The sequence below is a fragment of the Chrysemys picta genome, chromosome 12, assembly GCF_011386835.1.
Source record: "Chrysemys picta bellii isolate R12L10 chromosome 12, ASM1138683v2, whole genome shotgun sequence".
NCBI lineage: Eukaryota > Metazoa > Chordata > Testudines > Emydidae > Chrysemys > Chrysemys picta.
The window spans coordinates 48,638,679-48,653,818 of record NC_088802.1 but is presented as its reverse complement, the minus strand read 5'-3'; positions in this window follow the sequence as shown (position 1 = coordinate 48,653,818).

Genomic DNA, 15,140 nt, shown 5'->3' with positions numbered 1-15,140 from the left:
TAATTCACAAGGGAGCCCCAAAACCAAAAAACTGGTGGGAGTGAAACCGGACACTGAGTAAGTGGACAGCAATGCAAAAAGCTTTGTGACTAACCCTCAAAGTGGTAGGATAAAGCAATACATTTTTGGGGAAAGAAAACCAGAATTGGCTTGTGTGTGATAGAAAAGCAAATTCCCTGAAGTGAGAGAGAGTTTAACTCCTCTCAGTTATGCTGGTTTTACATGGGCCCAAATCTACTGACTCCTAGTTCATGCTGTGTGAGAGGAGAATCAGGAGAATGTTAAAAGTTTTTCTGCCTGGTCTGAAGTGCGCAGTCCCCACTGTGTCTGGGCATGGAATTACTAACGGCATGTTTTTAAGATAGTAATGGCCACTGGATCTTCTCACTGAGGCCCCAGTCCAACACCCATGGAAGTCAATGGAAAGGCTTCTTGGGCATTGGATTAGGCTCCAAATTCTTAATGCATGATGACATGTCCGCCCTGAACGATCGTGTGATCTAAGGAGGATGGCATTCACATAGCATGAGAGTTGGGATTTTCCAAAGCAACTAAGAGAGTGAAGCACCCAAATTCCATTGAATTTCAATGAGATTTGGGCACCCACCTCCCTTCAACTTCTTTGAACATCTCAGCCTAGCAGCTGGCAATTGGGTGCACTCTCCTAAAGCAGCAACAAAGCCATGGGAGCCGGCAATTGACAGTTCATTCCCATTGAACAGGACTCAGATTGTCTTCCTGTGGCATCCGTGGGCTCCCTCAGCGTTGTATTTCTGTATCTTAGTGTGTGGTGGAACTGCTCCTCTCGTGGGTATTTGAATCTCTTTCTGCACTGCCCCTTTGCTCTGTCTATCTGGTCCTCCATTCTTGGAGCCACTATTTAATCCTCCTATCTCGGCATCTGTTTCTTGGGGGCTGACTTCCATGACTTGAGTGCAAATAAAAGCATTCGTCACTGTTCTCCCAACGCTATAAGCAGGTAACACACAGCATCGGGTGCTCATCTAAGCCTGGTCCTGTGTCAGGAAGGCACAGGCCTAGGAGTAAGAAGAACTGGTTTCCATTTTCTGCTCGGCCACAGATTCTCTGGCTGCCTTTGGGCGATTCTCTGCACCACTATTTCCTAGTGAGGTTAATAAAACCACCCTGCCTCGGGGGATGCCGTGAGGCTGCATTCTTCAATGTTTAGAAAATGATTTGAGCGGCTTGGATGGAAGGCCCCACAGAATGCAAGAGAGTCTCTGTAGAAAGTGCTATTTCCCCAAAGGCTGTGATGTCACCATCTGTCTTTGTCCTTTGGTTTTAGTCATTAGGGCCCCACTGGGAAGGGAGCAAACAGCCATGAAGAGGACATATTGAAGGAAAGCGAAGAACTTTTGCTACTCCCCTGGAGGTCGGAGGGTGGCCTTCCAGGGGGAGTGTGTGAACAAAGAAGGTCTTTTCTGCCTCTGCAGGTCCTTGCATTCTGTAGGCGGATTCGGGGCTTAGGCAGTCCCCGGAGTGCCTTACCTCTGCACTGTGTGACTTCCGCTTCCTCTCTAGCGAGGCTTGCGGGAGGAGACTTCCTCTCAGTTAAACTGGCAGGTGCTAATTCTGGGGCAGCTTCCTTGAATTTCCACCGTGCACAAGGAACCTTACAGTCTGACAGGTGGAGAGTCCCAGAGCAAACAATCCGAGCTGCCAAAGAAATCTGTGACTTTCTCAATATGTCTCACAATGATGCTTTTGTTTCAGTTTTGGTGCTCTCACTCAAGGTATTTTAAACGGACATGGCTTAATTTAAACCTTCCTGGTGCATGCACATTTGCATGTTTGTGCAGAGTGGAACTCTCCACCGCACATATAATCACTGTGGCCAACTGTTTAGACCTCCAGTTTGCCAGTCACATTATTTTATTAAACTTGTATCTGACCAGCTGAATAATGGGTTTAGACCTGTTCTATGACTATAGACCAATTAAGCAGCCTTGCAAAAAGGGCTGTATTTTTTTTCTTTTTTACCTTTTGCATTGCTTTTTCTCACAGTTAAGGCTAAAATGTTTCAATGGAGAAGATATGACTTGTGCATTGGTTTTATATGGTGCATAATTCTGGGTGAGTAGAAGCCAATGGAGCTACTAACATGAGTGAAGTAAGCAGTTTTGGTCTGGTTACATTGGATAATCTTTGCAAAGTCAGTAGAGGATGGAAAAAAATTGTGGGCAACATTAAATATAAAATGTCTGATTATGTTTTCAGTATGATAAATATTCCTGAGATGTGTGTGATATACACGCATTACTCCTGAGGGCATTCTGTGCCAAAAAAATTAAAATTCTGCACACACTATTTTAAAGTTCTGCAAATTGTATTTGTCAAATAAATGTGGAGGCTTCAGCATGGCATTGGGGAGCACAGAACCTGGCCACACAGAGGTGGGAGATCGCTGTGCAGCTCCTCCCCGGGACATGGACTCAGCAGTAAGGCTGCATCCAACCCTGCCACAGCGCAAGGACCGGGCCTGCCCCAGAAACACCCCAGGGCCCTGCCCCTCCATGCCAGGTGCACCAGGTGTGGGCAGGTAGACTCCGCAAGGCAGGATCCAAATGTGGAGGGGCTTAGTGTGGGGGGGATCCAGGTATGGGTTGAGAGGGTTTTTTGTAGGGCAATCTAGGTGCAGGTGGCTCAGTGGGGGATCTGGGTGCAGGGGGGATCTGGGTGCACAGGGGCTCATTGGGGGGTTCTGGATGCAACAGTATTTGGACTCTGCAGGAGGGGGAAGGTGGTTGGGGCTCAGCAGGGGGAGTCTGGGTGTGGGGAGCTCAATGGGTGGGGGTCCAGATGCTGGGGGAGTGGGACTCAATGGGGTGGGGATCCAGGTGCAGCTGGTTGGGGCTCAGTAGGGTGGGGATCCGGGTGCAAGTGGCTCATTGGGGTGGTGGTGGTGCAGGGGGAGTGGGGCTTGTCAGAGGGGGTTCTGGGTATGGTGAGGGGAGGCTCGGTGAGGGGGTCTGGATGCACAGGGGTTGGGCGGACGGGGGAGCAGCTCCCTGTATAGTGATCTCTCCCTCTGCAGCTGAAGAGTGATGGGTGCAGGAAGCGGGGGAGGGAAGGGAGTTTGCAGAACTTCCTACAACTGGGGGAAAAATATGGGACTGGGTCTGACATGGCCCCAGGTATCTTGCAGGGGAAGAGGAAGTCCTATCTTCCCCAGCCCAGCCAGGAGTAGTAGCTGAGCCCGGCGCAGGGTAGGAGCCACAAGCCGGGTCTTCCCAAGTCCCACCCCCCCGCCCCACAATGATTTACCTCTCTGTCTGCTGCCCTGAGCACCTGAAACATACTGTTAGGGAGGGTCGCCTGATCTCTCTGGTCTCCCTTTGCTTCCCCGTCAGAGAGTCATTTTTCTGCGGGGAAGCAAAGAAATCTGCAAGGGGACATAAATTCTGCCCATGTGCAGAGGTGCAGAATTCCCCTAGGAGTAATGCAGACAGGTATACAGAGCGCATGCAGATTCACGCATACATATGTAGAGTAGTCAGATTGTCATTCCTGGAACTGAAAGAGGAATCAGGAGTAATGTCAATTGAAATCATTGGTGTTACCGACAAGTAATCTGCTTTAAAAGAGCATGAATTCAGCATCAGTTGTACAAGTGGAAGTCTTTTGAAAGTATATATAACAGCTACTACAGTAGATGCTAAAGGAATTAACAATCATTTCATTAGACTATACATACAGTCCCCATGCAGACAGAACTCCCACTGATTTATTCCTATTATAGTAAAGCTAAATTCACCTCCCCCCCTTCAATTTTAGCCTACAATTCCTGAGTTTAATTGTTAAATTTCCATAACCTACCGTCTTCCCCACCGTTACTGGAGCCCTCAGTTGTATGTAGTAGGGTCACATCTCACTTAACCTAGCCTCCCGCCGGCTAAATCATATTCCCTCTCATTCTCACCAAAATCATTGATTCCTTCCGCTGTGGAATTTGCTCCTGCCAGGGATGGGACTAAAGCTGCCACTTTTAAGACCTGGGGCAAATCTCATCTCTTTGTGCAGGCCTTCTCCTAAGCACTGAGCTGTGAATTCAATCCTCCAGCTGACTGGGGTCCTTTAAGAAGGCAAGAGAGGGGTGAGAAGTTTAGTTCCTTCTGATAGAAATTGATATTTCTTATAACTCCAAAAAGGATGCTTGTGTATTGAAGTGAGGGGCACCTTTGAGCTGCATTTAATGGTGACAATAGCATGAACGGGCTAGTGTCTGAGGACCTCTGCCCTCTAGTGGATTGAATCAGAACTGCTCCACTGTGTATCCTTATGCTGCCAACAGGTGACAGACTTTCTTTTAACTCAAGGTTGAGGCCTGGGCTTTTGGAGCCGGAGGATTCTATTCTAGCCATTGCATGAAATTCCAGCTCACCATGGTGTTCAGTGTCGTGGCAGTCAGGGAGTCCTGGGTGGTTGTGGATTTGCTACAGCAATCTCATCTGCTGAATCCTTGCACCGTTGTCATTGTCCTGATTTGTTTTTTCATCGTTATTTCTGAGGCCTGGGCCCAAATGCTATTCTCTGTTATTCCAGCACGGCTCAGAGCAGGACTGGCCTCACACCATAGCTTGTTCTCAGAAGGTGCAGGCTTACCAGTGCAGTATAAAGCCATATCCCAGGTGCTGTCCTACCACAGCAGCAAGCCAGAGACCATTCCAATCTTCTTGGAATGGTACCTCATGCTATTTTGAAGATGTTGCAACATTGAGGTGTGTATCAATATTTAGCTCAAAAGGATCTAATTAACTCGTGTTAATTTATTAAAGCCGCTGACTGTAACCTATTCTTTTATTTTGCATTCTAATCAGTCACTCAACAAAGTCAGTTAAGCCTCTAAACTCTGGCCCTGTTTTAGTGTGTTACAATGATTAGCAACACGTCTTTTTTTTTTAATTTTTCCTTTCCAAGTTTAGGGAGATGCCCCTTGGATTCTCATTACATCTTTTATTTCCCTCAGAGGAAAAACACTGATCCAAACTAGAGGTTGCATTACTTTCCAGGCCAATCAGACAGCACCGTCCAAGCACACTTTAATTGCTGCTGGTGTTCAAAGGATGGGGGTGGGGCCTCATCAAAGGGAGAGTGGGGAATGTACAGTTTTTCTGCCGTCCTGCCAAGCTTCCTCCAAAAGAGCCAAGACTGCTGACATGAGTAGAAGCTTGACTTGCGGAGTGTGGTGCCAAGTAATGCTGCAACGTGCTTTACACAAAGGTGTGCTGCTAACTTCGGCATTTTTCCCTTGCTAGATCATTCCCACAAAAACAACTCTCTCTCGCTCACTCTCCAGCATACACGGCGGCAGAGGTCTTGGTTTACAAGCTCTGATTTGATCAAACATGCCTTGTAGAAAATAAAATGCTATTGCATCTTTGTAACCATCCTAGAAATGTGTCCATCTCCTTTCAAACCACATACATTTCATGGCAGAGCCTTCCTGGTCCGGGATACCCGGGTGTGTGTGATCAGTCCTGTGCAGCAGGCAGAGTACACAGTGTCACAGCATCATTATATATGGTCATTCATGAAACAAAACCCAGCGAGAAGATTTATTGCCTGGATTTGCTCGTTGTGAAATTAACTTAAAAGGTGCCTGGAAACCAATACAAAATGAGGTAAAAATAAAAGCAAAACACCTAAGTGGATTAGCAGTATAAAACTTCTCTCTGAATTGGTTATTTTATAACTTTCCTTTATGCAGGAGGATTCCTGTTTCCTTTGGATGATCTTATATATAAACTCAACATTCCATACACCCTAAAACAGAAAGATGCAGTCGTAAGTTCTCTGTCCTTGCAATAGGGAATGAGTTGGATCTAATGGTTGGAGCAGGGGATTGTTTGTTAGTTAGGATTTGTGCCATTGACTTGCCGTGGGACCTAGGGATGGCACTTAATCTCTCTGTGGCTCGCTTTCCCCATCTGTATAAATGGAAACTATAATATGTAATACGTAATTCACAGGCATGATGTGAGGTTTAATTCATTTTTGTAATGCACTGTCGAGATTCCCCTGTGACCGCGATAGAAGTGTAAAGTTGTAATGATAAATCCTGTCTATAGAAATATTTCAGTTTGCTAGTCACATTTAAATCTGAATAGAAACAGCCCCCGAAGGTTTATTCAGAACATTTCTCAAAAATCGGTCTCTTTTCCCCTTTATGTTCAGTTTATAATGCGGCGACGTTTTGCATCAGAGGTGCTGTATACTGTTGCCGAGACAGCATTGTTAGCTTGATCACTTGAGTGCACATAAAATTGTATGCATGAGTTAGGTAATAATGATAATGATCTTGAATCTTTATAGCACTTCTGTCCAGGTGCCTCCCAGGACAGTTCTGCTATTTTGGGAAGTGACTGTACAGCATATGGGCTGATACATGTATAAATGGGAGCCTTAAGTTTAAGGCTCTGGGTGAGGACTCAGGGGACCTGGGCTGTATTCCTGACTCTGCCATGGACTCCCTGTGCGACCTTTGGCAAGTCGCTTCATTACTCTGTGCCTTAATTTCCCATATGTGAAATGGGGATAGTGTTTCTTCCTATTGATAGAGTTGCTACGAGGATACATTCATTGTTTGTGAGATGCTCAGACTCCATGGTGATAGAAGCCCATAGAACTACCCAGAAGCATCCTGGTACCACTTAAGTGAATGGGAGACTTCCGCTTGTCTTCAATAGGGATCACATTGCATACCATGATAGTGTGGGACGTACGTGTGTGTAAGGGCAATACTTATGGTACAAAATAAATAACTCTTCTTGTGTTGAGTATCATATAGGGTTGTTCTGTCTGGTAAGATCCTGCCTCGAGAGGTGATGATAAACATGTGCCAGTATTGTTGTGGAAGAAGTATTCATGCATCAAGGAGGACTGACGACAGTAGGTGTAGGATGAGTATGTCCATGCAGAGTCCTGAGATTCCTACCTTCCTGGCGTGTACATGCATAACCAGGGCAATACTAACAGGTTATCCAACGTGTCCTCACCTATGACCTGGGAAGGGTTCACACTGCAAATCTGAATCTTCTGGTTCAAGACTTGGGACCTGATTCAGCTCCAGGTTCAGATATTTTCTGTTACTGCTGCCCAGCAGGCAGGGAACTTGCTGGTGTCAAATCTCACCCATAGCATTTGTGATGGTGCAAGGCGCTCACCACCTGGCTTTGTCGTGACATCCTGTAGCGAAACAGCATAGCCCTGAAGGTGGGCATGGCTGGTTGGAAAGGAGACTTGGCCAAGGCATCTGAGGAAGGTGCTGAGTCCGGATCCACTCTAGCCTCCACAGATGCAGTCAGGCTGTGCCACTGGCTTTCTCTGGCGTCTTCCCCATAAATGTTGCTCGGTCCAATGTTGTGCTATAAGTTGACAGGATGGTCCTTTTTTCCAGGAAAGAGGCGGGATCTGTATATCAGACAAACTGGGCCCAAACCATAACCCTGGATATAATCTCCCTGTAACAGGGCGGCGACTCACCCCTGCGGCTCCTCCTGTCGGTCGTCCTGGGAATTAGCTCTTCGACCCAGGAGCGCCCTCTGCAGGCCGGTGTCCCGCTTCCCGCTGGGTCTCAAGTCCCTCTTGGACCCCGGTGCCCCTTTCAGACCAGGGTGCTGCCCCCTGCAGTACCCCGCAGTCTCACTGGGTCTCCCCTCCCCGGAGAACCCCCAACCCTCTATCCCCACCTCGCCTCAGTCATAGGCTACTGCCAGTCACCAAATAGCCACACTCCCTGGGGCAGACTGCAGTATAAGCCATTCATCACAGGCAAGGAGGGTTTGGACCTGCTGCCTCGGCCTAGCCTTGGGCTGTCCCCTGCAACCCCACTACCTATTTGGCCTTATACTAGGCCGCAGCCTGTGGGGTTTCCAGGCCGGAGCTCCCCAGGTCTTCCCCCAGCTCTACTCCAGCTCAGATACCTTATCTAGCTCCCCAGCAGCCAGGCCCGTCTCCCTCTACAGCCGGAGAGAGACTGTGTCAGCTTCTGCTTCACTGGCCTTTATAGGGCCAGCTGGACCCTGATTGGGGCATGCCCAGCTTTTCCCCTGCCACAGCCCTCTCCCAGGGCTGTTTTTAACCCTTTCAGGCCAGGAGCGGGTGACCGCCCCGCTACACTCCCCCAAATGATCCGGTTCCAGGTCGGAACTTCGTGTCTGGTGCTCTGTCTCCATGATAGTCTAATTTAACTGGAATTTGACAAGTAACAAAAAACACTTATGATTTACTCACATGGGGGTTTCTTTTCTGTTTGTAACTAAAACTGTAATCTCGACAGTAATGTATTTATGATGTTAAATTTCCATCTTCTTAATAGGAGCCTGAGCTCAGTCTTCTATTGAATCACCTAGTTTAAGAAGAATTTGATTAATGTAAACTGGAGTTTCGCCGAATTCACTGTGATGCATTAAATCCTTATGTGAAACTTGGCAACGCTATTAGCGTGGTTAGTAGACTTACCTCAAGGTGCTTTAAGGACTTGAGGCCTAATCCAAAACCCACTGAAGCCAATGGAAAGATTCCCATTGATTTCATGATCAGACCCCTGGTGACAAATTTATAACTATTTTGGGTCTATAATGAGGTTTTGGTCCATGACTACTAGACACTACCACAATACAAATAACAAATATAGAGGTATTCGTATAACAGTAGTGCCTGGCCTCAATCAACCTCAAGGCTCCGTTATGCTATGCACTATGCAAATGATGGAAGGAAACTGACGTGTCTAAGGCCCTTGACAGAGCTGGGAATAGAATCTAGGTCTCTTGAGTCACAATACAATACCCTACCTCTGGACTACACTGCGTTACGTTAGCATGCTGAGTTCTATTGCAAAATACAGAGCAAGGGTGACTAAGCTACTTGCCCAGTTTTGTAGGACTTTGCAAGAGAATTTCAACATTACCAAATGATTTTCTCTTGCACTTTGCTCTTCACATCACAGCCCTAAATTCTCCTATATACACATCCCCAGCTGTAAACAAATGCAGCTTCCAAATGAGATTTTTTTTTTTTAAGCAATAAATATGTAGCGTCAGATTCTCGGCTGATGTAAATTGGCCTGGCTCTATTGACTTTAATGGGTCTAGGCCAATTTACACTGGCAGAAGATCTGGCGCATAAATTCAGCATAAACCTCTTCTCTTTAGTCATGTCCCGAATTGATAGCTGGGCTTATAAAAGGGCAAAGACTGGACAGCTTGTCAGATCAAGACATTTACCACAGGACTTAGAAATATTTAATGGGCCAAAAGCCTAACATCTAAATCACACATGTACTGTGTGAAATGATGGGGGCACGCAGACATGTGTTACATTTTGCTCACAATAAAAAGCAATACCATTCCACCCACATCCTTCCAGAAAAGCCAAACAGACAAATAATAACAATTGTCGGTTACAGAGTAGTTAGAACAAAACCTCATGTTGAAAATGTACCCTGACAAAACCAGCAGGGCATGTGCTGTAAAGGGACAAGACGTGACTCGACTTGGAATGGTAACTGCAGAGTTGTACTTAGTCTGATGATGGTTTACAAAAGAAAAAAGAATGCGCCCTGATAACCTCATGTGAAAGGTGCTCTCCTAGGGTAATAATACTTTCATCTTTAGAGCACTGCCCAGACATTCACCAGGTGAAGTTCTCTGGCCTGTATTATACAGAAGGTCAGACTAGATCAGGGGTAGGCAACCTATGGCACGTGTGCCAAAGGCGGCACGCGAGCTGATTTTCACTGGCTCTCACGCTGCCTGAGTCCTGGCCACCGGTCCGGGGGGCTCTGCATTTTAATTTAATTTTAAATGAAGCTTCTTAAACATTTTAAAAACCTTATTTACTTTACATACAACAATAGTTTAGTTCTAGATTATAGACTTATAGAAAGTGACCTTCTAAAAACGTTAAAATGTATTACTGGCACGTGAAACCTTAAATTAGAGTGACTAAATGAAGACTCGGCACACCACTTCTGAAAGGTTGCCGACCCCTGGACTAGATGATCTTTGTGGTCCCTCCTGGCTTTGAACTCTCTAATTAGTCCTCACCTATGTGAATGAGCAGCATTATCCCCATTTTACAGATTGGGAAACTGAGGCGGGGGTGTGTTTGAAGTGATTTCCCCAAGGCCAGGGGAGTCATTAACTGCCTGGATTTGAACTCAGAGCTCATTCCTCCAGACCACGCTGCCCCTAAAGTAGTTTAAACCATTGTTAGTTTTATTTTATATTGAATTCCATCTCTTTTCAAAGATTACTAGCTTACACTTTTGCCATGAAATCTTTATTTACATGGTTGAATGGTGCAGAGACCACCAGCTGTTAAAATGTATGAAGCTGAATCCTTTTTGCACCATTAGTCATCGCGTAGGGCACAAACAAGGTTCTGCCTTTCCTGTCTATCCCTGGCTGCTCTTTGCATGTGCTCTCCGTGGGTAAGTCCCATAAATTTCCCCTCTCTGAGTAGTGTTCTATGGAGGGATCCTTTTGGTAGGCCCCTTTTACGTATTCCTCCAGCTGCCCAATGGCATGCCTGCATTGGCTTAATTCTTAACACATGTCCCAGATATTTCCATCTTCTTTTCTGGATAACTTTAGAGATAAGAGGTTGTTGAACTCCCTGACGAATCTCGGTATTTGTTATAAATTCATTCAATTTAATACCTCGTATTTTTTTTAAGGCATTTGCTTTTGAAGGCATTTAGACGTCTGTCTGTACTTTGATGGATTTCTAGCTTTTACATCCATATGTTAAGATGGAAATAACATTTGAATAGAAGATTTATAATTTGGTCTTTAAAATGTAGATTTTCGAAGACCAGATCGTGTTTGAACTGGTAAATACAGCTTCTTTCTTGCCAATTCATGACATGATTTCCTTCTGGACTTCTCTGTTGGCTTGCATGCTAATGCCAAGGTATGTGAATTGACTCTCTGCTTGTCCTATATAAAAGCTAGATATTATTTTTATTGATTTATTATTCTGTTGCCTTCTAAAGTAATGCTTGCATTGGGTGTTGCTGGGGTTCTCATTTGGGTCATTTTTTCATAACTGATTATTAATCCTTTCTTTTTGTGTGTGGTGCTGGACAGTCTTTTGGCTTTTGCTTTATGTGTTTGTTGAGTGGTCGCTTAGAAGAGGTATGTCATCAGTAAAATCTAGATCTTCTAGTGTACTGCTGTTGGGCCATAGGATGCCTGTGTTGTAGCTGTCTACACTTTTTCTCATAATGAAGTCAATGGCAATGCCAAACAAGAGGGGGTGAGAATACATCTTTGTTTGACATCCGCGTCTATTTTTTACCATTTGCTTTAACTGTGCAAGGTGCGCCTTGATACGAGGCCTTGATGAAGTTAATTATTTTTGTTGGCATACCAAACACTTCAAGGTGTGCCAGAGTGAAGGCTGACGGATGCTTTCTGGAACGCTATGGAGTTGATTATGATTGGTTTTGCTGTCTTCAGTGATTATTCTTAGGGTGAAAATCTGGTTGACGCGTGGTTTGCAGGGTGGAAAGTCAGTCTGCTCTCCCCTTAGTTTTGGCTCCACTGTTTCCTTTATTCTGCTTAAGATGACACTACAGAAGATTTTACCTGTTGCTGAAAGGAGTGTAATCCCTTGCCAGATATTGCAATCACTTATTGGGGGGGAGGGATAGCTCAGTGGTTTGAGCATTGGCCTGCTAAACCCAGGGTTGTGAGTTCAATCCTTGAGGGGGCCACTTAGGGATCTAGGGCAAAAATCAGTACTTGGTCCTGCTAGTGAAGGCAGGGGGCTGGACTCAATGACCTTTCAAGGTCCCTTCCAGTTCTAGGAGATGGGATATCTCCATTAATTTATTTATTTATTTATTAATTTATTATTTACCAAGGAAAGGTGATTTGTCATTTTCTCATTGTTCTGGAGGCTTTTTCTGGTCCCACACTTTATCAAAGAGTTACGGGATTTTATTGATGGGCTTTCAGCATTTAAAATCCACAGCTTATTTTAAATATAACCCCCCCTCCTCTTAGATCCTTATCTTACCCTCTCACTACCAATATTTTTGAGTTTGCAACTGGAGTAAATGAATCTAGAGGAGATTTTCTCCTGGTATAAAATTGACATTTTCCACCAGCAGAGAATTTGGCCCATCTCAGATTTGCATAGTCTAAACCACTGCATCTTTAAAATGTATAACCTGGCTTAAGGACCCTTTCCTTTGAAGGACCATAAACTCCCTTGAGTGGGAATTTAGGGCAGACATAGGAAATGCTACCTTGGGATACTCTCAGTTGCAGGACTTCTATCTGTTTTTAGAACAATTGATGGTAATGAAGCTGTCAACACACTGTGAAGCTACACTCTGATACCAACTAGGATTCATTAATGACTTTAGCTAGGCTTTCATCATACTCCCAGGGTTGTGTTTGTTAAGAAATTCAGGTCTTGAAAGTCATCTTGAAATCGGGGGATCTGCCGTGCAGCATTCTAGAGGAAGATACTTGTATTTTTATTTCTTATAATTCAGTAAGATTCCCCAGAATCAGGGACTTAAGAGCTGAATGGTGGGATTTTGAAAAACAATCAGCAATGGCCTAACTGCTCCCACTGATGTTTAGATTAAACCTCGTATTGACCTCAATAAGAGTAATGTTACACCAACTCAAGTGTTGCTGGAAATCTCACCTGAAGTGATTTTGCAAGGGATTTCAGTGCAGCCTGACATTAAAGATCAGTCGCCTGATTCCCCAAAATTCAACTTAACTTCTTGTTATAAGTAAAACAAATACTTTAATATCTTAGCGTTTTGCCCTGTAAATCTCCAATCAGACCCATGTGCAGGGGTCTGCAGTAAAAAGATCCAGCTGGAGGACAGCGGCCATGATGAGCAGCCAAAAAAAAAAAAAAAAGGTGTGTGTGTGTGTGTGTGGGGGGGGTTATCTGTTTTTATGTTTCTTGGCTTTTTATGGGTGTCCCTTGCTATGATTTCATGATCCAATGTAAAAATCAGTAACCAAGGAAACGACGTTTGACTCTTTCAGTGCTAATCCACCAAAAAGATAGATGATGATATTGAAAGCAAACAGACCAGACCCCTAAAAGATTGGATCCTCAACTAGCATGTCATTTGAAAACAAACAACCTTTTCCTTTTTTTTTCCAATGTGCAATTCGATTGCAAGCCTGCCTTGGTGCAGGAACTGCTTTTTCTTCAGTCTGCGTAACATGGCTTCAGGGACAGGGACTGTATAACATGACCCCCTGGCTGGGTTGTTATAGATGGGGATTGAACCTGGGGCATCTAGATCTAAAAGCATGAACATCTACTCTCTGAGCTGAAGAAACGGGGGGAACAGAGAGCTGCACAGTGTAAGTCTGAGTTATAGTTCAGTCTATTTTAAGGCACTTAATGGGTCTCTGTAGTACCTGAGCACCTTGCAATCTTTAATGTATTTATCCTCACAACACCCCCATGAGGCAGGGAAGTGCTATTATCCCCATTTTACAGATGGGGAACTGAGGCACAGAGGGACTAAGTGACTTGTCCAAGGTCCCGTAGGAATTCTGTGCCAGAGCAAGGAAGAACATTCAAGTCTCTGGCTCGCTCCCTAACTGCTTGATTATCCTTCCTCTCTGTCACTCCTGTGGTGCTCAATAGATAATAATAATATTGTCTTCTCTGCTCTTTCCCAGGAGAGCTGCAAATTTCATAGTATTATCTGTGTGGATGCTCTGCATGGCTGATAACTATAATGCATATGGATATATGCAGCACTTTCTGCCAAAGGATCTCCAAACCCTTTATACTGGGGAACTAACCCTCACAACTCTGCGGCTAGAAAGGTAAGTATATTTATTCCCATTCCACAGAGAAGAAAACTGAGGCTCAGAGAGATAAATGGCTTGGTTTTGAACTTGTTTACACTGTTTTTACGCCATAAGAATCACGTTCCCAAGATCACGCAGTAAACCATTGGCAGAGAGCAGAAAGCCAGAACCCAGAGACTTGTTGGCAGTAGTCTGAATAGTAGACACATCGCTGTGTAATGCATCATTATCGTGAGGGCCAATCTGGAAAGAGACATAGGTGTAAAGGGAGTGATGGTGTTGTCCATAATTAGCTGAATAGCTATCCATGATGAAGTGAATTGCATGTGACGACCGCCATCTTGGCTGAGTCACTGAGGATTGAACTGGGGACCCCCAGAGTTAAAAACATGAGCTAAAGAGCCAACAGTCCGTGGCTGGGCTGTAATAATTCATATATTCTGCACAACTGCACAGAGGGGACCTGTAACACATACTCACCACAGGGTTACATATGCGTTCCAGCAACACATGCTGATATCTGGGCCTTTGTTCTTGTTACTGATCCAGTGTGCTTCCGTTCCAGGAGGAGATTTTCAGAAATCTCTTAAGGATTTAGGGCAAGCCCCATAGACCTTGGCTGGGACTTACGTTCCTAAATTCTTTAGGAGCATTTGAAAATCTGCCCCACAGTCTTTTACATGGAACAGCTTCACTTTTTTAGAGCCTCTTCCTCTCTCTCACACCTGGTCTGAGTCTCCCTATATTTTTCTTGAATTCTTTCTGAATGTAGATTAGAATGACTTGCTTCTTTTGCCTATGTTGATTGCCCATGTTCATTTATAAAATAATATGTGTTAGAAACTTGCATGCCTCCCAGGAAAAAACTTTTAATGCATCAACATCTATTCTTCCTAGTCATTTTTTCTTTTCTGCCTTCCATGAAAAATGTATAGGTCTAATCAAAATTCCCAAGTGACCCATAAGCCGGGTCTAATTGTGGGTAATCAGAGCCTCGTATTTGTGGCCTCCTGTCAGTGATGGTTTTTAGAACAATTATGCAGTAGACAGCTGTCTCAGATGAAGCCTGGATGTACATTGAGAAGGAAAGCAAGCACCCCTTTTATATACACCTCTACCCCGATATAACGCCGTCCTCGGGAGCCAAAAAATCTTACCGTGTTATGGGTGAAACCGCGTTATATCGAACTTGCTTTGATCCGCCAGAGTGCGCAGCCTCCCCGCCCCCCCCAGAGCGCTGCTTTACCGCATTATATTCAAATTTGTGTTATATCGGGTCGCGTTATAGCGGGATAGAAGTGTACGTTGCAT